This window comes from Nicotiana tabacum, chromosome 7 (assembly GCF_000715075.1).
Source record: "Nicotiana tabacum cultivar K326 chromosome 7, ASM71507v2, whole genome shotgun sequence".
Taxonomy (NCBI): Eukaryota; Viridiplantae; Streptophyta; class Magnoliopsida; order Solanales; family Solanaceae; genus Nicotiana; species Nicotiana tabacum.
In genome coordinates this window covers 124,863,530-124,889,808 of record NC_134086.1, presented here as the reverse complement: position 1 = coordinate 124,889,808, position 26,279 = coordinate 124,863,530, and the positions used below count along the sequence as shown (strand labels likewise).

Here is a 26,279-nt window from a genome sequence, read left to right as displayed (position 1 = left end):
CGAGGAGGATACTAATATTCTAAGCCAAGTTTAGGGGTGGTTTAAGGTATTTTGCCAATTTTAAACACTTATCAAAATTTCGGCTATGCTTTAAATAGCGGTCCTAAAAGAGGATATTTGTGCACTTCGCCCTCTTGACCACCACAGTAATTATGACTATACCATAACCTTGTTCGTCACCAGTTTAAAATGTACAAAAAGAATCAGGGATGTTATTTAATTTGGAATACATGTCAAGTTTCAATACAAATGAATAGGTTGTACATAACGTCACCTCTTTTGGAAGTTCAACTTCCCAACGAAATATGCAAATAGACTGGCAAAAACTAGGGGTATGCAATCGAAACAACAGCTACAATAGGTAACTGATTGTGGTGAAATCCGAAATAGTCCCCAAGAAAGGCTGCTACTATTTTCTTTTCTTGAAACACAGTAATCTCCTTTTCTATATCTCCATACTGTGAAGTAAGTGATATGGAGTGAAACAGAGAAGCTTGCGGAAGTTGTACATTGCGCTGCTCAGCCAAGACATAACGGTCAATTAGTTAGGATTACTGAGTTTTAGAGATGTTTATTTCAGTCCCTTACCTTTTAAATTAGAAGTTTCATATATTACACATTGACCCCTTAATTTCCTTTGTCCTATACCAATTAAGTCATGCCTAAAGCTGTACTGAGATGGCAGATTTAGCATATTATCCAGCTGTAAGTCTTAGGTCATTCTCATGAGTTTATGCTCTATATAGGTTGTAATTATCCTATTTAAGGTTATGAATGAAAAAGCCTCTTTACTTTTGCCCTAGTTTATCTTGCATTCTCTTTTCTTTTCCTTTTTCTCTTCTTTTTTCCATTTCGTCACTGTTCCATTGCCCTGCGTATCAGTGGTATCAGAGCATATTCTTGGCTCTGTGGACAACCATGGCTGATAATAATAGTAACGTTATGGAGGTGCTCAAGAAAATTTCACTTGATATGTCAAGCTTCACAGCTAGACAAGATCTGTTGGAAGCAAACCAAGAGCAGAGTAACAGGAATCAGGAGGAAGCTTTGAGTGAGCTCAGAGAAGTGCTCAACGAAGTTATTCATGGAGAAAAGAGGCCAGAACGTGACAAATCTGTAACTCAAAGTGGAGGTGAGATTTATTCTTTGAATAATAAACCCTTTGAATTTGGTGATTTAGCTTCCCCTAGTTTCCATGGAGCTAGTACATCTGCAATGCCTGTGAATCCTCCCTACTACTAGCTCAGTCCTTCTTAGAACTCAAGCTCACTCTACCACCAACCTAACAACCTCAGTTCTTCCAGTTCCCATAAACCTTAGCCCTTCTCTGCATATTCAGCATCCCAGAACCTCTTAGATACAATCTTCTCCTTCCCCAGCTATGGGGTTACAAACCTTCCAAAACCTCTTTCCTAGAACAACCATTCCCTTAGCACCTCACTTCCCTAATCACCAAGGAAGGTATTATCCAACTCCACAACCTCAAGGCTCACCACTATTACCACCACCTCTATACAACCAGACCTATAATCAACCCATCCAATTTTCCTCTGCATATTATAATCCAAACACACATATGCCACCACCCTTATATCACCAGACCCCATATGTATCCACTCTCTACCCTTATCAGACTGTTCCCACCACCAACCAATTCTACAACTCAAACACTCACAATGTGAAATTGCCCAATATCCCTTTTACCAAGTACCACAAAGTTGAATTCCCCAAGTTCAATGGTGAGGATCTTAGGACATGGCTGTGCAAAGCAGAGCAGTTTTTCTCTTATGAAGATCTTACTATACAGCAAAAAATGAAGCTAGTTTCTATGCATTTTGAAGGGGACGCTCTACAATGACACTTAGGTTATATGAGGAGTAGAGGACAAATGCCACTCCCTACTTGGGATGAATATTTGTGGGCTTTGTGTGATAGTTTTGGAGCTGAATACTCTGATCCTATGACTGAGGTTATGAACATCAAACATACTGGGAGTGTGAAGGATTACCAAAAGGTTTTCAACAGTGTCATGACTAGTATGAATCTATTAGTTGAGCATGTTGTTAGTATATTCCTGAATAAACTCAAACCTGAAATCAACAATGCTGTGAGAATTGGAAATCCTACCAGCTTACCACAAGCTTACTACCTGGCTAGGCTACATGAGGCTAGCTTTATTGCACAAAGTAAGGCAATCAAGGCAGCATCTGCAGTGCATCAACACTTAGTTGTAAGGACACCTCAAGGACAAGGCTCCATTGGGTGGACAAAGGTTGATGCCCCTACTTACAAACCACATGTTACTGCCAACTTAGATGGTTTCAGGAAGAGAAGACTGACTCCAGCTGAGATGGATGAGAAAAGGGCCCAGGGTCTATGCTTTTTCTGTGATGACAAGTTCATACCAGGGCATAAGTGCAAGGCAAAAAGGCATCTATACTCCGTGGAAATAAATGTTGAAGAGCTGGAAGATAGTGAGGAGACAGAGGTGGAAATGGAGGATACTGAGGAACCTTAGGAAGTAGCAAACCATGTTGAGAATTGTGAGATTTCTCTGGAAGCCTTGAATGGCACTAAAGGCTATAGAACCCTCAGAATACAAGGTTTCTCCGAACAAAATCCTATCAATGTCCTCATTGATTGTGGCTCCACCCACAATTTTATCAATAAGAAGGCTGCCAAGAGAATATGTTGCACAATCAACCAAATACACCCTCATGATGTATATGTAGCTGATGGCAGGATCATTCAGTCTATTAAGGGAAGTAAAGACTTCAAATGGCTCATACAAGGGGTACTTTTTCAAGATGATTTTCTAGTGCTCCCTATAGGTAGCTGCGATGTTGTGTTGGGAATTCAATGGTTGTGCAAGTTAGGAGATATTAAGGTCAACTTTGAGAAGCTTTTCATGCACTTTCTCTATCATGGGAAGGTTGTCACCTTGCAGGGCATTTATCCTTCATTTAAAACTGTTGATACAAAGGCTTTGCATAATATCTCTGTTTGATACTGCCCAAATTTTTATGATCAAGGTCTATTCTGTCCCCATATCTCCAACTGCAAACTCTCAGCAACAAGAAGAAATTCCTGCCCCCATCCATACATTACTCACTGAATATAGCCTACTCTTTCAAGAACCTAGACACTTGCCTCCTTCAAAAGGGGTGTTTGACCATCACATTCCCTTGGTTGAAGGCAGTGCTCCTGTCAATTCTAGACCCTATAGATACTCCCCAATACAAAAGAATGTGATAGAAGATATGGTGAAAGAGATGATGGCCCAAGGGATCATCCAGTATAGCTTTAGCTCTTATGCCTCACATGTGGTCTTAGTTGGGAAAAAGGATGGTTCGTGGAGATTGTGTGTGGATTATAGGGCTTTAAACAAGGTTACTATAAAGGATAAATTTCCCATACCTATCATTGAGGAGTTATTGGATGAACTTGGAGGGTCAGAAATTTATTCAAAGATAGATCTCAGGGCAGGCTATCACCAAATTAGAATGGCACCCTCTGATGTGCACAAGACAACTTTTAAGACACATTCAGGGCACTATGAATACTTGGTCATGCCCTTTGGATTGACCAATGCTCCCTCAAGTTTTCAAGTACTAATGAACCATATTTTTCAGGAATATTTAAGAAAGTTTATCTTAGTATTCTTTGATGATATTCTAGTGTTCAGCAAAACATTAGATGAGCATGAGCATCACCTCACACTTACCTTTGAATTATTGGTGCAACACCAGTTTTTTCAAAAGGGAGTAAGTGTGTGTTTGCAGCAACCAGGATTGAGTACTTGGGACATTATATTTCTGCTGAAGGAGTGACAACTGATCCCAAGAAAATTGAGGCAATACAAGGATGGCCTGAACCTACTAATATCAAACAACTAAGGGGTTTTTTGGGCCTAGCTGGGTACTATAGAAGGTTCATCAGGGATTATGGAGTTATTAGCAAGCCACTTACTGATTTACTCAAGAAGGACATTTTCAAGTGGTCTCCTCAAGCTACTTCAGCCTTTGAAAATCTTAAAGGGGCTCTCACTTCTGCACCAGTGCTAGTATTACCTGATTTCTCTACACCTTTTGTAGTGGAAACTGATGCTTGCAGCAATGGTATTGGTGCAGTTTTGATGCAAAAGGGTCACCAATAGCTTACTTGAGTAAGGGTCTCTCATATCATCACCAGACAATGTCAGTGTATGACAAAGAACTCCTGGCATTGTTTATGGTTGTAACTAAATGGACTCAATACTTGACTGGCAGGCCTTTTACAGTGAAGACTGACCAAAAATCTTTAAAGTTCCTTCTTGAACAGAAATTGCATACATGATCACAATTGAAATGGATAGCAAAGTTGATGCAATATGATTTCATCATTGAATACAATAAGGGTAAGGAAAACAAGGTGGTTGATGTCTTGTCTAGTTTGCCTGCAGCTGAGCTAGCTGCCCTTACCTTATCTTCTATTCAAACTGACTTGCTTAGCCTGGTCACTCAGAGTTGGAACTTAGACCCAGACTTGGCTGCTTTAATTCAGTCCTTAAAGGGAGGTACAGAGGTACAAGGCTATACCTTCATCCATGAGCAACTTAGGAGGCATGGCAAGTTGGTGATTGGTCCAGACCCTACCTTGAAGAAGAACATTTTGCAGCTGTGGCATGACTCTCCCATGGGAGGACACTCTGGGATTGAACAAACTTACAGGAGGGTAGCATCAGTATTCTACTGGAAAGGTTTGAGAGAAAATGTTCATACTTATGTCAATGGCTGTGACATTTGCCAAAGGCATAAGTATGATAGGTCCCCCTACCCAGGACTCCTACAGCCTTTGAAATTGCTAGTCACAGCCTGAAGTAGCATCAGCATGGACTTCATTGAGGGACTACCTAAATCAAAAGGAAAGACTGTGATCCTAGTAGTAGTTGATAGACTCACTAAGTATGCTCATTTCCTGAGTCTCTCTCACCCTTATTCAGCATCAGACGTGGCCAAACTCTTCATGGAATAGATTCACAAACTTCGTGGCATGCCTGAAGACATAGTGAGTGACAGGGACCCCATATTCACCAGTAAAATTTGGCAGGAATTGTTCTTTATGGATGGGGTGACACTCAACACATCCACAACATATCATCCCCAAACTGATGGCCAAACAGAGGTCATCAATCGATGCCTTGAAACATATCTCAGACGTTTCTATTCTGATTCATAATCTGACTGGTGCTCCTACCTTCCTTCTGTTGAATAATGGTATAATACTACTTTTCACTCCTCCGTACAAACTACACTATATGAGGCTTCGTATGGCCAGCCTCCCCCTCCATTTACCCTATGTAGCAGGTGACTCAGCTATTGAAGAAGTGGATAGAAGCTTCCTGGCCAAGGAATTCAAACTGCAGCTCCTCAAACATCATCTCCAACGAGCACAACAGAGAATGACTGCTCAGGCTAACAAGCATCACTCAGATAGACAATTCAAAGTGGGAGACTGGGTCTATCTCAAAATTCAACCCTATAGACAAGTGCCACTGTCAGGTTCCCACTTCTCAAAGCTCTCAGCTAAATACTATGGACCATACCAAGTCTTACAAAAAATTGGTTTTCTAGCATACAAATTGTCCTTTCCACCACAGTTACTTCTCCATCCCACCTTCTATGTCTCCCAACTCAAATTGTGTCACAACTTACCTACTAATATATCCCATCCTCCTATCCTTGACATATCCAGTCCCTACTATCCAAATCCTCAGAAAATCCTTGATCGACGTATGGTCCAAAAAGGGAACAAGGCAGTCACGCAGGTTCTGATACAATAGGATCAACTATCTCTTGAGCAGGCAACCTGGGAAGACTATCACTCCCTCAGGGTTTGATTTCCTTCCTTCCTTCCTTCCTTGAGGACAAGGAAGATTTTGACAAGGGGGGTCTAATACGGAGTGAAACAGAGAAGCTTGCAGAAGTTGTACATTGCGCTGCTCAGCTGAGACATAACGGTCAATTAGTTAGGATTACTAAGTTTTAGAGATGTTTATTTTAGTCCCTTACCTTTTAAATTAGAAGTTTCCTATATTAAACATTGACCCCTTAATTTCCTTTGTCCTATACCAATTAAGTCTTGCCCAGAGTTGTACTGAGATGGCAGATTTAGCATATTATCCAACTATAATTCTTAGGTCATTCTCATGAGTTTATACTCTATATAGGTTGTAATTATCCTCTTTAAGGTTATGAATGAAAAAGCCTCTTTACCTTTTCCCTAGTTTATCTTGCATTCTCTTTTCTTTTCCTTTTTCTCTTCTTTTTTCCATTTTGTCACTATTTCATTGCCCTGCGTATCAGTAGCATCCCATTCAATGTCCAAGACGTATGTGTTAGATAATAGAACCAGATCCACCATTTTGGGATTTTCTACAATGCAGGAAAAGTAAATAAGATTTAAATGTAAATGCATACGTAGAAAGAGATAATTACAACTCTCTTATTGATTTCTAGATTAAAATGGCTTAAATTCTGAATCACTTATAGCCTTTGGCATCAAGAATCTAGCAAAGAGGTTAAACAATACGTAAAAGGCTTACTGAAGAATTGTAGTTATTGGAAAGCTTGGGGTCATTGAAACAAGCATCATTCCCATGTAAGTGAAGTACAACAGTGTGCAAAACATCGAATAGAAGTACCAGAAGACCTTGTAGGCTGACCAATAAAATCCAATCATCGGATATGTGATGACAGTAAATACAAGAGTTTGGGCTAAGAGATATAGTATTTCAATTGCAACCTACAAAATCAGTGTAGGTGGAATCAACTCAAACATAAAGCAATGAAGAGTGAACTATTAAAAAAGTAAATTTTGGACTTAATTCAACCCCAAAGTCAACTCAACAACAAACAACATATCCAATGTAGTCCCACAAATGGGTTCTGGGAGGTTAGAATATACGCAGAGCTATTTCTGAAAGACCCTCGGCTCAGGAAAGAAAAAAGGGAGGGGCAATACAAGCAAACCAATTTGACAACCGAATATAAAATACAAAACTAGCACTAAATAATCCAATCAAAAAATCAAAACAAAGGCAAAACCAAGTAATAACATAAGTTTAAGGATATGAAAAGACACTCGGCTACCTAACCCTTTAACTTTATACTCAACCTCAACACCTTCCTATTCATGGTCATGTCCTCAGTCAGTTGAAGTAGCGCCATATCTTGCATAATTACCTCTGCCCAATACTTCTTCGGCCTGCTTCTACCTCTCTTTTCGCCCTCCAATGCCAGTCTCTCACACCTCCTTACCGGAGCATCAGTGCCTCTCCTCATTGAAAGTACAAGAGGAGGGATGCATTGTAGCCTTTTTAAATTTCTAGTCGATTACTCTTCAGACTTAGTCAACTTATCGATTTAAACAAGTGTTAATCACAATAAACAGTAAAGGAATAGAATATAATACGAGAGCAATAAAGTAAATAACACCAGGAATTTTATATTGGTTCAGAACCAATGTGGTATCCTAATCCAGTCCTCTTGGGTTGCAAGATTGTTGTCTTTTAGAGCTCTTTGTAAATTGAATTGAGTATAGCCTTTGTGATTTTCAGCGATCACCACCAACACTGACAGGGTTGGTTTTCACTCGCTCACCAAAGAACCGAACAATGACACAACCTATAGGACGCACTACTTCTCCAATATTTTTCTGTCTCTCTTCTCTCTTTTGTGTACACAGTAAATCTACTAAAGTGAATTACAATGCTTGTTAAGAGTAGAATAAAGAACTTGTAGTTGGATAGACAATTGTATAGAAGGCTGCATAAGTTTGTTGTTGCAAGTATCTTCTCTTTTATACTTGGTCGTTGAATATTCTAGCTGTTGCAGCGGTCTTCTAATTTTGGAAGAGGATTTCCTTTGCTGCTGCTCCAACTTTTCTTTACTGCTTCTTACCCTTTTGAACATGATCACAATCTATAAGGTAGATTTGGATATGTTCTGTTAATGTAAACTTTCCTTTTGAATTGGACATTTGAATTTCCAATCATGATGCCAATATCAATTCTTTCTTTGAATAGATCCATGATTAATAATTCTCTGCAATATATAATCTTTATAAATATTTACTTGAGAATAGTCATGATGATTCAATCAAAATCCCCATGATTTACTTTTCCATGATTGTAGTAATTCTTGATTGATTCCAGTAACTCATACTTCTTTCTTGAATAGTACTTTACATCTCATCCCGTAGTAAATATTATGAATAATAAGCTTCTTTGTGCAACATTCCTTAAATGCAAGACTTGATCAATTCCTTGTAGTACTTGTCCTGGTAAAAATATCTTTCTTAATAAAATATTTCCTTTCTGATAGATCTCAATAAATCTTTGCCTCCTTTTTTTATCTTGAAAAATAATCTCTTTCCATAATATAGAATATACTACACCCATAATATATTTTCTTTCCATAAAAATATATTGTTCCTTTGTTTTGTAGTATCTCTTCCATATAGTATCTTCCTTCCACACGATAATAGATCTTCTTAACTATTTTAGCAACTTTCCTTTTAAGATGTTGAAAAACTTCCCATCCATAATTTCCGTAGATTCTTCTTCTGATATTGTGTAAGCCATTCGATATTTGAAATTTCACTTTCAAATATTATTCCTTCTATGGCGCTTGGAGATCAAATCTTTGAAAATAATCTTACTTGATAAATTCTTCACATGATATCTCTTTTCCCATATTTGTTTGGATCTTTACCAGCATCTCTTTCTTATACAAAAAAATAAGATTACCACAAGTAAATGTTCTTTGATTAATAATTGTATTGGTTTGTTATCATCAGAATTAATACGTGAAACCTTGAAGCTAACACTCTTCACATGCCCGAACTATCTAAGTCTCGCCTTCCGCATCTTGTCCTCCATAGAGGCCACGCCCACCTTGTCCCGGATAACTTCATTTCTAATTATATCTAACCCGGTATGCTCGCATATCCATCCCTACATCCTCATCTCGGTCACCTTCATCTTTTGGACATAGGAGTTTTTGACTGGCCAACACTCTGCCCCATACTGCATAGTCGGTCTGGTGTGCGACATCCTCTTCGATCTCCCCATTCCCTTGTATAACAGACCCAAGGTACTTGAAACTTTCTCTCCTAGGAATGACTTGGGAATCCAACCATACGTCGCCATCCACTGAACTTGCACTTCAAGTATTAAATTTTGGTCCGGCTCAACTTGAAACCTTTAGACTCCAGGGTCTGCCTCCAAACCTCTAACCTCTCGTTAACCCCGCCTCGCGTCTCGTCATTACAATGTCATCTGCAAATAATATGCACCACGACACCTCCCCTTGAATGTGTCGTGTCAGCGCATCGATCGCCAGGGCAAACAGGAATGGGCTGAGGGCTAACCCCTGATGCAACCCCATCACAATCGGGAATTGTTTCGAGTCCCCTCCCATTGTCCTCACCCGAGTCGTAGCTCCATCGTACATGTCTTTAATAGTCCTAATGTATGCAACAAGAACGTCTCTAGCCTCCACAACACCTCCCTCGGCACTTTATCGTAAGCCTTCTCTAAGTCAATGAACACCACATGTAAATCTCGCTTCCTCTTCCTGTACTGATCCATCAACCACTCATGAATTGAAAATTATCCAAGACAATATAACGACAGTACGGCACAACAGTCCATTCACTTAAATAATGTGGGGTACTCTAACTCCCCCTCGCACACCCAAACATAAACAACTAAAGCTTGGATAATGGGAGCCCAATACTGACAATACAACAGCTTGGATGGGTAACTCTGATACCATATTAAAAAAATGGACCTTTGTCCTAACTCAACTTCAAACGCCTTATGAGGAGAGAATTGTCCATGGTCAGTCAATTATTCGTTCTATCAATCAATGTGGGAGCCCCTAACGTAATAAATTGTTGTAGCTTGTAAAGAACATGAACTTAGAAATACAGAAAAGATACTACAATATTAACCGGCAAAAAGAAAATTGAAGAAAATTGTACAACGTGGTGTTATGAATTCCATGTAGTCTCAACTCTCAACAAGTCAACATGTCATGCCAATTTGATAAGTCCTATATATACCTGTGCTAGTGCATATGCCCATGGAGCATACATCCCAGCAAATCTTTCCCTGTACAAGACTGATCGCTCCATGGTCACATATGGTAAAACAGAAGATGCATTATTTATACCACAAACTATTACTGCGGTGTACATAGCACCAAATACACTGAAGATGCTCTGCTGGTTATCTCTCATAAACAATGGGAAAAAGAACAAAATGACAGTTAGTCTAAAAAAATCATCCAGTTCTTGAAGGGTAGACAACATAAATATAACGTTACACTGTTTAGTTAACAAAACCAATTCAACTATCTTGGGTGAGAACATCATAAGTGCAGAAAGGAACAAAACTTCAGTTCTGCATCAATTTCGAACAATAAACATGGAGCTCCAGAGTTTTATTATTGCTGCATGGGTGACATCAACCAGCAACAAATAAAGCTGAAATGTTCAATATTAACAAACCGAAAAGGAAAACGAGGAATCTGAGAAAAATTTATAGGATCACACAACCTAATTCCTTTTGAAACTGTGTCATGACAACCACTTGTGCATCAAATTTTGGGATAAACATGTTACTCAAAAGGGCCCAGAAATTTCCATGAGGATGTAAATGGTTTTATATCACACGGTATAAACTATAAAGCATGTGTCAATAAGTTATTGAAGCTTTGGTTTAACAGTATTGTCAACTTACAGTTTCTTCCCTTGATCCCAGAACAGCAATCCATAAAGAAATGAAGCGACAAGCATGTTCAGAGAGCGCATCAAATTGTATGAAGGACTCCTCCAATAGGACCAGTACTGCTTACAGAAGCAGGTCTTGAATTGTCCCCAGCCATTTTGAGAGAACTGGGTGGGGAAGTGCAAATCTTTTGAACCATGAGGTGGGATACTCAGCCTCTTTACAAGCTCATCGTTATTTCTACGACAAATATAAGTCAAACAGTAATCATGCGCTAGTTATGTGCAAAATGTGCTTAGAATTGATACAATGTGTAAGAAGCATTTCACAGCTAAATGAGGTGAATAGCTGTTACTAACTTGTGTAGACCAGAATTCTTATAGACTTCGGCAAAGTCTATGCTAATCTTGGCTTCGCTAGATGTAACCTCTAACATCCAGGTCGCTGGATTGTAGCTATTTTTTATTTTGGCACACCAGAGGTACACTGAAAAGAAGTTTCAAGTGATAAAACACAAAAAACCGTCTCAGCTTTTATGCAAAGAAGCTTCTAGTAGTGGCTTACTGCACTTAAATAACAAGGGAAATTAGTGCACCTCAAAATATTCGATCATTTTACTAGAATTGGGACCGAGTGGTCCCCAGTAGATCATGCGCCCGCCAGTTTTCAGTAGAATCAGCTGCAAAAGAGTACATTACAACCAAATAACCAGTTGAGGATATCCACGAAGGACAAACAATTACGAAATTAGATGAGTTTGCTTGAGAATTAATGGAGATGGAAAATTTCCTCGGCATTGTGAAGGACAAATCCAGGAACGACATTGCAAGGCCTCTTCTTAATCATCCTTAAAGAAGGAACAGCACAAGGATGACTGATTGAAGGCCATCATGTGATAGACCATCTTCTATTGACTTGTAAAACACTTGCCATTATTGAAGGTGGAATAATTTACAGTTTAAATGGCTTCAAGGTTAACTTCAGCAGGCACTGTTACACAGAAAATTGGAAAATACAGCTACCAAGGAATTCTAAAATGTTACATACGTGTCACTAAGCATCATCACTAGGTTCTGAGAGTAACTGATTGAAGCCTATAAATAGATAACTGGCTGTAAGTTCTTATTGGAAAGAGATCGACCTGATCTAAAGATGCTAACAACTTGAAATTGGGTGTTCAAGCAGCATTTGTTTATTGTTGTTCAATGCATGAACCATTAAATATATGGATTACTAAAGGCAATCAAGCAGTGTTTGCATACCAGAAAGTCATTCAAACTCAAACACAGGATTTTTGCACTACTAAGCAGTTGCTCCGTCCATGCATCTTACCTCATCAAATGCTTCAAGTATGTCAATGCTTGGCTGGTGGATGGTACAAACTATTGTTCTTCGTGTATCATCAACATTTTTCACAGCTCGCATAACAATTGCAGCTGACCTTGCATCCAATCCTGTTGTGGGTTCATCCATGAAGATAATTGAGGGATTTGCAACAAGCTCCACAGCGATTTTTAGCCGTTTACGTTGTTCAGTTGAGAGCCCACTAACACCCGGCACGCCAACCAACATGTCTTTTATTCCATCTAGCTCAATGGTCTGAAGAACTTCTTTCACAAACTCCTGGAGATGTGCCAAAGCAGTTCAAATCTAGATATAGCCAGAAAAAATGGTGTTCATGAAAGAAATAGTTATTCAAACTCCATGTTAATAAGCTTCGTACATATTTTGTTTTGGAGTCAATCTGAAAATGAAGTCGTAGCCAGGCAGAAAATATAGCTGATTCTTCTACAGTTATCTGAGGAGAATGTATGCCTGTCTGCTCACAGTAACCTGAAACTCTAGCGAATGTATCTTGAACTTTAGGGTGGCCACCAACTTTTTCTGGGGTCCATCTCATTAATTAAGGAAGACTTTTCTTGCTTGTTGATTGTTTTCAAAGTTGCCAGTCATTCTATCTTTTGCATTTGTCAAATTCGGTAGGCATAGTAGATCTGCAGGTAGAAAATGTCAAATGTAGTAGGCGTGAGAGATTGAGGCTCTGCCAACACACCAATCTCAGAAGAAAAATATATCTGAGAATTAGAAAGAAAGAGTAAGGTTTCACAGACAGGGTATAAGAAAATAGTCTGTGAGAAAAATAGAGAGTGAGTGATATTGTAGTGAGGTGAGAATATCAAAAGAGGTTTATTTCTTTTGAGTGTTGTAGTGGCCTTTTGAGTATTTTACTCGGACCTACAAAGTGTAAAATTTCTTGCTATAGTGATATCAGTTGCTCTTCTCAGGGCCGTGGTTTTTTCCCTTATTCAAAAGTGTTTTCCACGTAAAAATCTTGATGTCGTTGTTACTTTTTTATTCTTGTTAATTACCGTATCTCAATGCTACGTTCTTATTCCGCTTTTATTATCGTGAATATTATTTTTGTAGCGGATTTATTCCCAACACTTTTATATCTCCTTCAACATAACCACTTGTTTTTCTACCAGCAAGAACTTCAAGGAGGGTCGTTTTTCCAGCTCCACTGACACCCATAAGGGCTGTAAGCACACCAGGTCTAAGTGCGCCAGTAATATCCAAAAGAAGTTGGAGTCTATTTTGGGTGAAACCAAGCTCCTTCATTGCCTGACATGGACATAAAACCACAACCCCAACCATTGAAACTCAGTTTCAGCAGCATTTACTTAAACAGAAACGATCCAATACTAAATGAGATAGGTTTAGAAGTGAAGGGGGTGTTGGAATCGAAGGGTTTGAGGCAGAAGGGTTTTGATTTGGGTGTGTTTGGTATTTGGACGGGTTTGAGGTGATGACAATAGATTTGGGTGTGTTTGTGTTTGGTATGCTGGCATTGGGCCTAATTGGGTTTGATATTTTGGGCCTAATTGTGGTCTACACAATTAGGCCTGGTCAACCGGCCCACTTATGACATTGCCTTGTTCAGAAAATTAGTGTACAGCACATGCTACACTCTATTTTAGGTAGTTTTCCCATACCCTTTGTATTTAATTATTTGCTCCATCTTTGTATTTCTTTTATGTACAACTTTACCCTAGCAAATAGGACTTGGCCACTTGCCAATGTAGGAGGTTACCCAAAAACATTTCTGTATATAAGTTTGGATTTGTACACTTGAGAATACACAATTTTCTTTCCATTCATCAAATACACAAGCAGAAAAATTACAGTTCATTATTTTTCATGGTATCAGAGCAGGTTTAATTCTGGTATTTTTCTGCTTTCTCAGTCACAAATCAGCTCCTTTCTTTTCTTCTTCTTTCATCTTCATCTTATCTGATATGGGTACTTCACCAGAGTCAGCTGATACTCTAGCTTCTGCTTCTGCTGTCACCACTAATGCTCCTGCACTTGCAGTGACCTTTGCTTCAGGAGTAATTAACTCCACTCACCCTTATTACCTTCATCCTTCTGACTATCCAGGGATGAACCTTGTATCCTCAGCTTTTGATGGCAAATGATATGGAGGTTGGAGAAGGGCAGTCATCATTGCCTTGTCTGCAAAGAACAAGATGAGATTCATCGATGGTACTCTTATTATCCCTAAGACTGATTCTGCAGTCCAGCAGGCTTGGGGTAGATGTAATGATATGGTACTTTCATGGCTTCTTAACTCCTTGTCCAAAGAGATAGCTGAAAGTGTGCTCTATTCACAGAGTGCAAAGGATTTGTGGAGTGACCTGGAAGACAGATTTGGACAGGCAAATGGAGCAAAGTTGTTCCAATTACAAAAGGAATTAAGTTCAGTAGTGCAAGGTAATTCAAGTGTATCAACTTAATTCACCAAAATCAAAAGCATATGGGATGAACTAGATGCACTCAATACATTTTCTGCTTGTGTATGTGAGTGTGAGTGTGGTGCAAAAGTCAAAAGCTTGAAAGCACACCAAGATGAGAGACTATTGCAGTTCCTAATGGGACTAAATGATATATTTATTAGGGTAAGGAGTAACATTCTATTGTCATCACCTTTACCCTCCATTGGACAGGCATACTCTCTTGTGATTCAAGAAGAGAAGCAAAGGGAGATACATGCTACCCCTGCATACTCAGGAGAATCTGCCTCATTCATTGCTACCAACCAACAAGGAAATTTCGGAAGATTTAATGAGAACAGGGTGCAGAAAATAAGTTTTGAATCTAAGAAATATTTAGGAATTTGTTCCTATTGCAAAAAACCTGGACATAGCATCCAGAAATGCTATAGAATTCATGAGTTTCCAGCTGATTTCAAGTTCACAAGGGAGAAAAGATTTCAAAGAGGTGCCCAGGCAAACAAAGCTTCCTTCTCAAATGAAGAAAATGAACAGGGAAGTGCATCAGGAGTTCAGAATCTCACCAAGGAAAATGTGGCTGAGCTGCTGCAGCTTCTTCAGCAAGTGAGAGTGGGACATTCCAGTGCAGATACCCCTGATGTTGCAGCAAATGTGAGCCATGCTGGTATGACCAATTTATCTGAAGATTTAGCCTGTTTAATTCAAATCAATGATGAGTCTTGGATATTGGATAGTGGAGCAACAGAACATATGTCTTTTAACAAAGATTTTTTTACAGATTTAAAAAACTTGGCTAAACCTCTCATGGTAAAACTCCCAAACTCTTACAGAGTTCAGGTCACTCATTCAGGAACTATTTCTCTTTTGCCTAATCTGATTCTTCGAAATGTTCTTTACATTCCATCCTTCAAATATAATCTGTTGTCTGTGCACAAGTTGTGCAGACAACTCAAGCAATATATTTTATTCACACCTTTTTCATGTTTTCTACTATAAGGCCCTTCAGTGAAGAGCCCACTGGAGATTGGTAGAGAGGAAGGGGGCCTCTACATTCTCAGATCCAAACATACAACACCAGTGTCTAAGAGTCCACTCAAATTTAGAAGTGTTTTTATTCCAAGAAGGAATTCTGTTTCCAATCTTAGTTTGCATTCATGTTTTAGTTTTTCTGATTCAACTGTAAAAGAGAAACTATGGCACTACAGATTAGGCCATATGCCCCTTAGCAATATGAAAAATGTTTCATCAGTTTCTATATCCAAGTGTTCCAAATTCTTCAGTCCATGTCTTATTTGTCCTATGGCAAGACAGTCCAAACTTCCATTTCCCTCTAGTTCTATTTCTACTAAGAAAGTGTTTGAATTAATTCATGTGGATACCTAGGGACCATACAATAGTGCTACATATGATGGTTTTAAATACTTCCTTACAATTGTTGATGATTTCAGTAGAGGCACATGGACCTACCTACTAACCAACAAATCCAATGCATTCACTATTCTACGAGGTTTTATAGCTATGGTAGAAAGACAGTTTAACAGCAAGGTAAAAATCATAAGGTCAGACAATGCTTTTGAATTGGGAAGTGGTAAAATTCAATCAGAATTTTTTGAGTCACTAGGTATTATTCATCAAACCACTTGTGTGTTCACACCACAACAAAATGGAGTGGTGGAGAGAAAGCACAGGAATCTTTTAGAGACATCTAGAGCCTTGTTATACCAATCACACCTGCCTACATCATACTGGGGTGACTGCCTTCTTACAGCAACCTATTTGATCAACAGATTTCCTTCAAGTGTCTTAAAGCTTAAGACTCCTTATGAAGTCCTTTTTTCAAGCAAGCCAAATTACTCTAACCTTAGATGCTTTGGGTGTTTGTGTTTTGCTTCTACTGTCTCAAATCAAAGAACTAAGTTTGAACCTAGAGCTATACCTTGTGTGTTCTTAGGTTATCCTCATGGAAAGAAGGGTTACAAAGTCTTGAACCTCAAGAATTTGAAGCCTTTCATTTCTAGAGATGTTATATTTCATGAAGAATTCTTTCCTTTTGCTTCTATTAAGTCTAATTCTTCTTCTGAGATTTCTTTACCCACTGCTCCATTATCTGCAAATCATCAGACTCCTGAGCCTCTATCTTTTCCTATCAGACCACACACTAAAGCCTCCAAAAAGGCTACTGCATCAAGTGACTGTTGTTCTTCCCCCATTTATTCCAGCCATCCTAGTTCACCTATTCCCTCTATCTCTCCTTCTAGTTTCTCTCCAGATTCTCCAGTTACATCTAATCAACCACATACATCTACACCAGTTTTTCCTTCTTTGGATTCTGATTCTACGATGGATGTTCTTATTAGGAAGTCTACCAGACCACACACAACTCCATCTTATCTCAAAGATTTTATCTGTAATGCACTCCAACTCACAGATGTTAGCAACTCTTGCTTTCTCACACCAGTTAAACCTACTTATATATCTTTCAGTGGACTATCTTCTACCAATCAACATATGCTAAACACATTGTCCAATATACAAGAACCTACTGACTATTTACAGGCAACACACCACCCAGGGTGGCAAGAAGCAATGAATAAAGAGATTGATTGAGGCACTTGAACTTAATATGACTTGGGAAGTGGTTGAATTACCACCCGGGAGGAAAGCTTTACCATGCAAATGGGTCTATAAGGTTAAACACCATTCAGATGGGAGTGTGGAAAGACTAAAGGCAAGATTGGTCATTAGAGGAGACATACAAAAAGAGGGAATAGACTTCAATGAAACTTTTTCACCGGTGGTGAAGATGACCACAATCAGATGCATACTAGCCACTGCCGTAAAGAAAGGATGGGGTCTATACCAGCTAGATGTGAATAACGCTTTCCTACATGGAGATCTAAATGAAGAAGTGTACATGAAATTCCCACCTGGAGTTATACCTACTTCACCTAATCATGCATGCAAGCTAAAGAAATCAATTTATGGGCTACGACAAGCATCTCGTCAGTGGTATGCTAAACTTACAACTGCTTTGAATTTTAAGGGATTTACTCACTCATTCAACGACTATTCTTTGTTCTTTAAAAGGTCAGATTCTTCCGTTTCTATAGTGGCTGTCTATGTGGATGATATACTCTTGACAGGTAATGACACCAACGAACTACATGCTTTGAAAGAATTTCTCAATCAAGAGTTCAAAATTAAAGATCTCGGGGACTTACATTTTTTTCTAGGCATGGAAGTTGTCCGAAAAACAGATGGACTTCTCCTTTCTCAGCGCAGATTCACTTTAGACCTTCTCCGAGAATTTGACTCTCTGCACTTGTCCCCTGTTTCTTCTCCACTCGATTCGTCTACTCGTTTGTCTACTCACATAGGGGAACCAGTGAAAGATCCCACCTTGTATCGTCATCTCCTTGGAAAACTTAACTACCTCACTCACACCCGCCCAGACTTATCCTTCACTGTCCAACACCTCAGTCAGTACATGCAGCACCCTCGACAACCCCACCTAGATGCAGCACTCCGTGTTCTTCGCTATCTGCTCAAAGATCCTGGGCTAGGGCTTTTTATGTCTGTTTCCTCCTCCTTCAAGCTCCTAGCTTTTTGTGACTCCGATTGGGCCACTTGCCCGGATTCGAGGAAGTCGGTCAGTGGTTTTTATATTTCTCTTGGTACCTCTCCGATCTCTTGGAAGTCCAAGAAGCAAACTTCCATCTCGCTCAGTTCCGCCGAAGCAGAATACAGATCTATGCGGCGAGTAGTTGCAGAGCTCACATGGTTGGTCCGTCTTTTTGAGGATTTGTCAATTCCTATCTCTCTTCCAGTCCCTCTTCACTCCGATAGCCAAGCAGCAATTCACATAGCAAAAAACCCTGTTTTTCACGAACGGACGAAGCACGTTGAAATCGATTGTCATTTTGTACGCGACCAATACCTAGCTGGGCTGATTTCGTTAAACTTTGTTCGATCTCCTGCCCAGTTGGCAGATCTGTTCACCAAACCACTCGCCGGACCTCTTCATCGTGATCATTTGGGAAAGCTAGGTGTGTTATCTACCCCCTCCAGCTTGAAGGGGGTGTTGGAATCGAAGGGTTTGAGGTAGAAGGGTTTTGATTTGGGTGTGTTTGGTATTTGGACGGGTTTGAGGTGATGACAATAGATTTGGGTGTGTTTGTGTTTGGTATGCTGGCATTGGGCCTAATTGGGTTTGATATTTTGGGTCTAATTGTGGTCTACAGAATTAGGCCTGGTCAACCGGCCCACTTGTGGCATTGCCTTGTTCAGAAAATTAGTGTACAGCACATGCTACACTCTATTTTAGGTAGTTTTCCCATACCCTTTGTATTTAATTATTTGCTCCATCTTTGTATTTCTTTTATGTACAACTTTACCCTAGCAAATAGGACTTGGCCACTTGCCAATGTAGGAGGTTACCCAAAAACATTTCTCTATATAAGTTTGGATTTGTACACTTGAGAATACACAATTTTCTTTCCATTCATCAAATACACAAGCAGAAAAATTACAGTTCGTTATTTTTCACCACAGGAGTTTCAACATAGTATTGAACATCTTGAAACACGATAGATAGGGGTTCGAAAGGTAGAACCATTCTTCCTGGAAAACAACAGAAGAAACTGTATATTGAAGAGCAAGGAAGCAACTATAAAATGATGAGAAAGATGGTAAGAAATAAGATATCTCAGCCAATTATCTGAGCAATAGAATAAGAGGATAACCTGCTCTTCCATGAGATTCCACTTGTAGTGCCAGGATTTGTGGTTTTGGAATTTTCTATTGCGTCAGCTTTATCAGGAGAATCTCTACTTCCTTTTATTTGGGAGTATTTCTCCATTGATATAATGGCACGAGAAACAGGTGCTGCATTACATTTTCAAGAAAACTAGTAATTAGAAAATCAACCGTGTGGATTCTTTGATGTACAAAAAAAAAATGAATGTACCTTTAAAGAAAGTTAAGGACAAGGTGGAACCAATGTTAAACAGCATTGTAAAGCCAAACAAGGCATAAACTGATATCCAATACCAATATCCATCAAAGTTTAAACCACGACTTTCAAGGACTTCATTCCCTATAGTCGTGTTTGTAGGGAACATCTGTGCAAAAAAAGAAAAAGCAGTATGTGATATGAGTGTAGAATATAATATGATGAACTAAATTAAAACTAAAGGGGATCCTTGGCGCAACTGGTAAAGTTGCTGTCATGTGACCAGGAGGTTACGGGTTCGAGCTGTGGAAATAACCTCTTGCAGAAATGCAAGGGAAGGCTGCGTACAATAGACCCTTGTGGTCCGGCTCTTCGTCAAACCCCGCGCATAGCGGAAGCTTAGTGCACGCGGCTGCCCTTTTCTTTTCTTTTTTTTGGACTAAATTAAAAGTCTGCAACAAGAGAGACAAAGCTATTGGCATAAGTTAACAGATATGCATGCATCATGGAGGTAAGAAATCTAAGAAGACTTCTAAGCCATTTTGAGATATTCTCATCATGCAGAATTTTATTATGGCACATTGTAGAGGTTACTGATAGTTAAGCTGTTGTACACTAGAATTAAGAAAGAAAATCAACTATCACTTCTGAGCGTGTATGAAGTGCTTGCATTGATAGTTAGGATAAGAACACAAAGACCCATAACTATCTCCTTTTCTTCAAAGCACAATTTCAGGATAGAAGATGGAAAAATAACCAAATAATTTCCCCGCATTGCCTTATAGAGACTACTTTCCCTATTGCATATTGGAGCCCCAAGACAGTCATTTTGAGCTGAACCTTTTTCAGTTCCACGTGCAGTGTGCAAAAATAGTTACAAAAATGGGAAAGAAGCAAAGTATTTGAGCTATTGGCACTCACCTTTTGCCATCTTGGGGAAAGAAATTCATTTACAGAAACACCTATCTCACCATACGTCATCGGAGAAATCCAAAATCCCCATTTCCGCCAAATTGGCATTGAAGCTGTAGTCAAATACCGGTATTTTAGTCTGCTACTCACCCTCACATGAGCATCATATCAAAGAAAAAAGAGCTAGGAATGCTTACGTCTTGGTATTATAATCCGCCGAATAAGAAGAGGAATGTGATTAATAAACTCCCAACAGATGCAGAAGAAACAATAATCCGGAAGAAAGATGCCACGAAGCGGAACATGGAGATTGATGCCATGTGCAGAGAAAACAATAGAAGCAATTGTCTGAAGAATCTGTAAGTGACAGAATTTTGTCACGAAGATGCACTAAATTTTGTTTAAATCATTCCTTAAAAACGAATAGAATTGGTGAAGTGCAAGCGGCTGATGAAAGTCTATTGGAGATACAACTAGTATGTACGCAGAGTTTACCCCTAACTGAGGTAGAGAGGCTGTTTCTAAATAAACCTCCGGCATCCTTCCCTCCAAGAACTTCCCACCTTGCTCTTGGGGAGACTCGAACTCACAACCTCTTAGTTGGAAGTGGAGGTTGCTTACCATCAGAGCAACCCTCTATTGGAGATAGTGATATATAATAAACAAAATTATAGTTAAAGGAACCGAAGCAACAAAGTACAAGATATTTACACGTAGCACTCACCTCCCAGCCTCAGGGCTGAAACCGATGACATAATAGGTCATAGATGTCCAAATGACAGATTCTAATAGAGAAAGAGAAAACTTGAGAATTGTAGCAGGAATGGCATATGCCCATGCTGGGTAAAAGCACAAGTCGTGCTGTTTATTTGTAAGCCTTGTTATTGTCATGGACAGCTAAGGGAATCCATCCACAACAAGAATGATGAGAGCGAAAAACAAGGCTCCCAAGTAATAACTTGCATGTACAAGATCAGTATCCATCCGAGTTCTCAAAAATACAGTCATCGTTATGGATGAAATTATGGCAAGCTGCACAGTAGAAGCATAAAATGCAATAAGTTGTGGGATACGTCAAAAAGGAAAAGGTGACTTCTATCTTTGCTTGGGACTATGTGAATAAGTATAAAATATTTTGTGGCTTGAGTACCATAATGAAATGACAAGAAACTGATTACTTTCCTGAACAGTTTTGAATATGTAGATGAATGAATTCCTTTTCATCAGAAGGAATTCTCTTGAAATACAACCACGAAAGAGTTCCCATTTAGGAAGTGAATAGTCACGGAATGTTATAGCATTTCTATGACTCTTTGATTTATCATACGAAACAGAAAGTTCTTCATTCAGCTTTTTTCCTTGAAGAGATTCATTAAATTTTCTCGAGAACATATCAACTGACACAAATTTATATGTTTCTCTAGTTCCATACCAGTGCCGTGCTTGATCTTTTTCCGATATAACCTGAAACTAATCAATAATATCTGATTGGCTTCTAATTGACAGAAGGAAATGTGACAATCACTTAGTAACAGCTACTATGGACTTGCCTCCTGGAGGAAGTCAGCCACCCCTTTCCTTTCAGGACAAGTGAACCCACAGCTTTCAAAGAATTCTATGACAGAACTTCGGGGCCCATGGTAAACAATTTTACCCTCAGCCATCAGGATTATATCAACAAAGAGATCAAAGATCTCTGGCGCTGGTTGAAGCAGCGAGACAAGTATAGTGCCATCTGTAACATGTGCCGACTGCTGAAGGCAGGCTACAATCTGGTTCGTAGTTGAGCTATCTAATCCATTTGATATTTCATCCATAAACAATGCTTTTGTGGGGCCAACAATCATCTCTCCTGCGTCGTACAAATAGTTGATTCATTAAACTTTGTCTTGCAAATGATATCGAGTACATCAGCAGCCTTTATTGAGAACATATGGAACTGATGCCTTTGTTACAAAAATACCTGTTGTCAGTCTTTTCTTTTGACCACCTGAGATACCACTTCTCATGGTATCACCAACCAATGTGTCAGCACAAATATCATGTCCAAGAATCTGAACACAGTGATAAGAATGTGCCAATCATGTTATAATCCGATTTCTATTGAAGAATTATGAAATTGGGTACTTTAATAAAGTTACCTTCAGAATATAATCTGTTTGTACGTTTTTCTTTTGTCCTTCAATAGAAATTGCCTATATGATTTAGAATTTTAAAATCCATAACAGCTTGACTGCTGAAGAATGCCAAAATCTTTCCAGGTAATAGAGATGAAATGAGAACAACTTGATGTTAAAACTACCTTCATGTAAGTATCTATATCTGGATCAGGAACAATTCCTGCTTCTTTCACCCTTCTGCTTAGCTCAATCATGATCTCTTCAAAAGAAAAGGCATTGCTTTAGAAACTAGTGCTGGAATGTATTCATGACTGTGATTTATCTTTTGTGTGCTTAAAAGCATACCTGCTCTGCTTCCAACTCCTTGGAAACGAGAAGAATAATCTAGTGTTTCTCTAACAGTCATTTCAGGGATGTGTAGATCATTTTGGCTTATATATGCAGAAGTTTTCTGCGGTACAAACTCTTCCAATTTATAACCATTGTAAGAAATCTCCCCAGAAAACTGTTATACATGGCCAATACACAGTAAGATCAATATCAGCTCCAAACGTTGTGAACTCAATTGTGAATTCTACATCACTCTTGTCTGAGTCAAGGTGCAAAAAGCAGTTCACAGCTGTTCAGTAATTTATTCTTGGAGGAGGAGGAGGTGGTAAAGGCAACAAAGCTTCTGTTAGGCAGGAAGCATATCTAGATCAATTTTACTATATACATCAGCTGAAGATCTTAAAGATATAAAGGCACTAAATTATTATGAAGAACTGGAGAAACTACTAGAAAAAAAGATCCAACAAATGAAATCCCATGAAGATTCATTTTACTGAATGGGAAAACTATTAGTTCACATCTAGTATGTTGTAGATCAAACTATTTGCTTTATATCAGATGAAGGATTGGTTTAAGAAAGTGTCACTATGTATTTCTCTAGCTGACTATGAAACAAAAACAACTTGAAGAGACCTTACGAGATCTGTCCAGGTTGCCCGAAAGTGCTTTCAATAGCGTAGTTTTGCCACATCCAGGAGGTCCAAGCAGTAGAGTCATTCTGAAAGAAGAACAGCAAACTGTTTGCGTAAATTGTAAGATGACAGGTTTAAGAACTCACAGTTTAAAACAACGACTTCAAAGAAGAGCTAACTCTCGATATCCCAAATGCAAGATCAGTTGGACACCTCATGCCAGTTTATGAGTATGATAATATAATCACTTGATAATAACATGCATCATAGAACAAAACCATGCGAGGAAGTATATTATTCATCTTTCAACTGCAAATATGGATCAAACCGATTGAGAACATTCGGAGATTTGTACTGCGTAGTGCGTATACAATGGACACTATCAAGTTCTGAGTTGAAACGCATGATTGCAAGGCCAAAAGCTTTAGTTCACAGAACTATTTCTCTTATGCTCCATTAGAACATGACCATCTATGTAAAATATCAACTGACAAATAAAATAAAGGGTGATGAGTTCACAACCATTTTCACCAAAACCTGAGCTTAATACAAACAATATAGACTGTGGGATTGTGATGATTGATGATAAACTAATAACTTGGATGATTGATGATGATTGTGATGATTGATGATAAACTAATAACTTGGACAGCACCACAGACAGTGCTAATACGAATGACCAGAAAAAAGGACTGTGTCCTTCAAGTCAAAAGCTAGAAATCAGGTGGTTGGCATACTTATTTTGAATTACACAGTTATAACTATTTGAACTGAGCATCTGCCCCATAGACATACCTTCCAGATTTTATTACACCACTGACATCATTAATGATTTTAATCTTGGCCAATCCTGACCGTAGACCTGGAAGCCTGGCAAGGTTCTGTTGAACAAACTGAATTAGTGAAATCACAAGTGGCAGCATAGAATAACCTAAGGTTGGTGCTTGCACCTTCTGCTAAATTTAACATTTGAATTATGAAATCAGACATAAGTTTGAAGATATTCATCAAATCTTTCCTACAACTTCTAGAGTTGCAATGCATCAGAAAATTAACTAATTGATAGGAAATATAGGTATAATGACCTAAGTAAACATAGTATTAAAATTAGTCAACCCCAGTATGGAACTGGACATGTTAGCACGAAAAAGAATCAACTTTTCACCATTCAAAATGGTCACTTAATCGCCTATTGAAGTCCTAATAAATGCCTTCTGATGATCAACGTCTAAAATCCAGCATGCATATCTGTCATAGAATAGCTTGATGAAGTTATCAACTATTCTCAATCAAATGGAAAAAACTTACCCCGATCATGTTTTTGAAAGAATTCCAAAGAGTAGGCAGAGGCTTTCCTTGAACAAGCTCACATTCCGCTTCAAGGGTTAAATTGTTGTATCTAACTTCCACTGTAGGCAATTTCAGACCAACTCTACAAAGAATTAACTGAGCTTCAGTTCATTGAATTAAGTCTAACACAGAAATCTTTGATGATATGAGAAGAAAAACTACGAGATATGCAAATATTCAAAACTTAGCACTGTCAATCACCAAAAAAATATGGCAATTCAAATGCAAGCGCAATGACCTTTCAGTGTCTATAATTAAATTTTTACTGGCAAGTTAATAACGGAATTCTTACTTGTCAATTCTCTTTCCGATTTTGCGCAACAATTGAAGGTTGTCATGCTCAATGTGCTTAATCATCTTTTCAGTGAAAGCATGCCTTTCTAGAGCTCCGAGCTTGGTAACATCAGCTACCCTTGTGCTCGTACCGTTGGCCTCATCGCCATTGATTTCCTCAAAAACAGATGATCTCAATCTGTCAAATGTTGGCAGTCTCTCAATTGCAGCCCAGGCCGACATGTTCTCGTCATCAACAGCATCGTCCATCTCAGTAGCACTCAAGGCTGAATTGCTCCTGAAACTCGAAGATTGGCCCCTGAATGATGATACCAAGCTTCTTTCAATCTCTGAGATATCCATTCTAAATGACTCTACTTCATCTGAACCAACAAGCTGAGCCATTTTTTGGTGTAAATAGTTTCAGCTCCAAACCTGCATTTATAGGGAGAAAACAAAAAGACGTGCACCACGTATGCATGTGTGACATAAATTATTCATTCGTTGCTTGAACAGCTAACTTTGGTTCGTAAGATAAGGAAACACATCATTCCTTATTTTAATGAATTAAACGTAAATGAAAGAGACAAACAGAGAGAATATCATATCTTTACAATTGATATGGAGGAAAAAGGAAAGAGAAATCCTTGAATAAAAAACAGTGCTTCACGTTTCTCTAACTTCTCAAGGCACAGAATCAGTTGACATTCCTAAACGGACAAAAAATAATTGATTATTCAGAAGGCTCTAACATGCAAGTACGTAAATTTCAAAGTTCAAAGACTTAAACTAGAATCGAAAAAAGAAAAAGAAAAAAAGAGGACTTAAACTAGGAGGGTCTTCCTTTATCTACCATCAAGCTCCATGACAGCTAGGTCGTGCCAATTACTGCTTTGTTGGCACAAGTGACAAGAATCAAAACTTCTTCATATGGTTTATCAAAATTTGTTAACTTGACCATGAATTTGCACATAAAATCTTTAAGTTTTTTTTAAAAAAAATAAAATTAATATATTTGGAAACTACATAAGAAGAATTTTTAAGTCAAAGTAATTAACAATTCAAAATCCTTAAAAGGTTTTTCGAAAGGAGGGAGTGTATTTGGGTTAATTTCACTGATGGTCACTCAACTATGTTTCAATTTTA

General features: G+C 38.6%; 1 pseudogene; it reads right to left on the bottom strand.

Annotated features, from left to right (window-relative positions):
- Window positions 1-270: 270 nt before the first annotated feature.
- On the bottom strand, window positions 271-25,538 carry LOC107763238 (pleiotropic drug resistance protein 3-like; annotated as a pseudogene).
- Window positions 25,539-26,279: the final 741 nt, after the last annotated feature.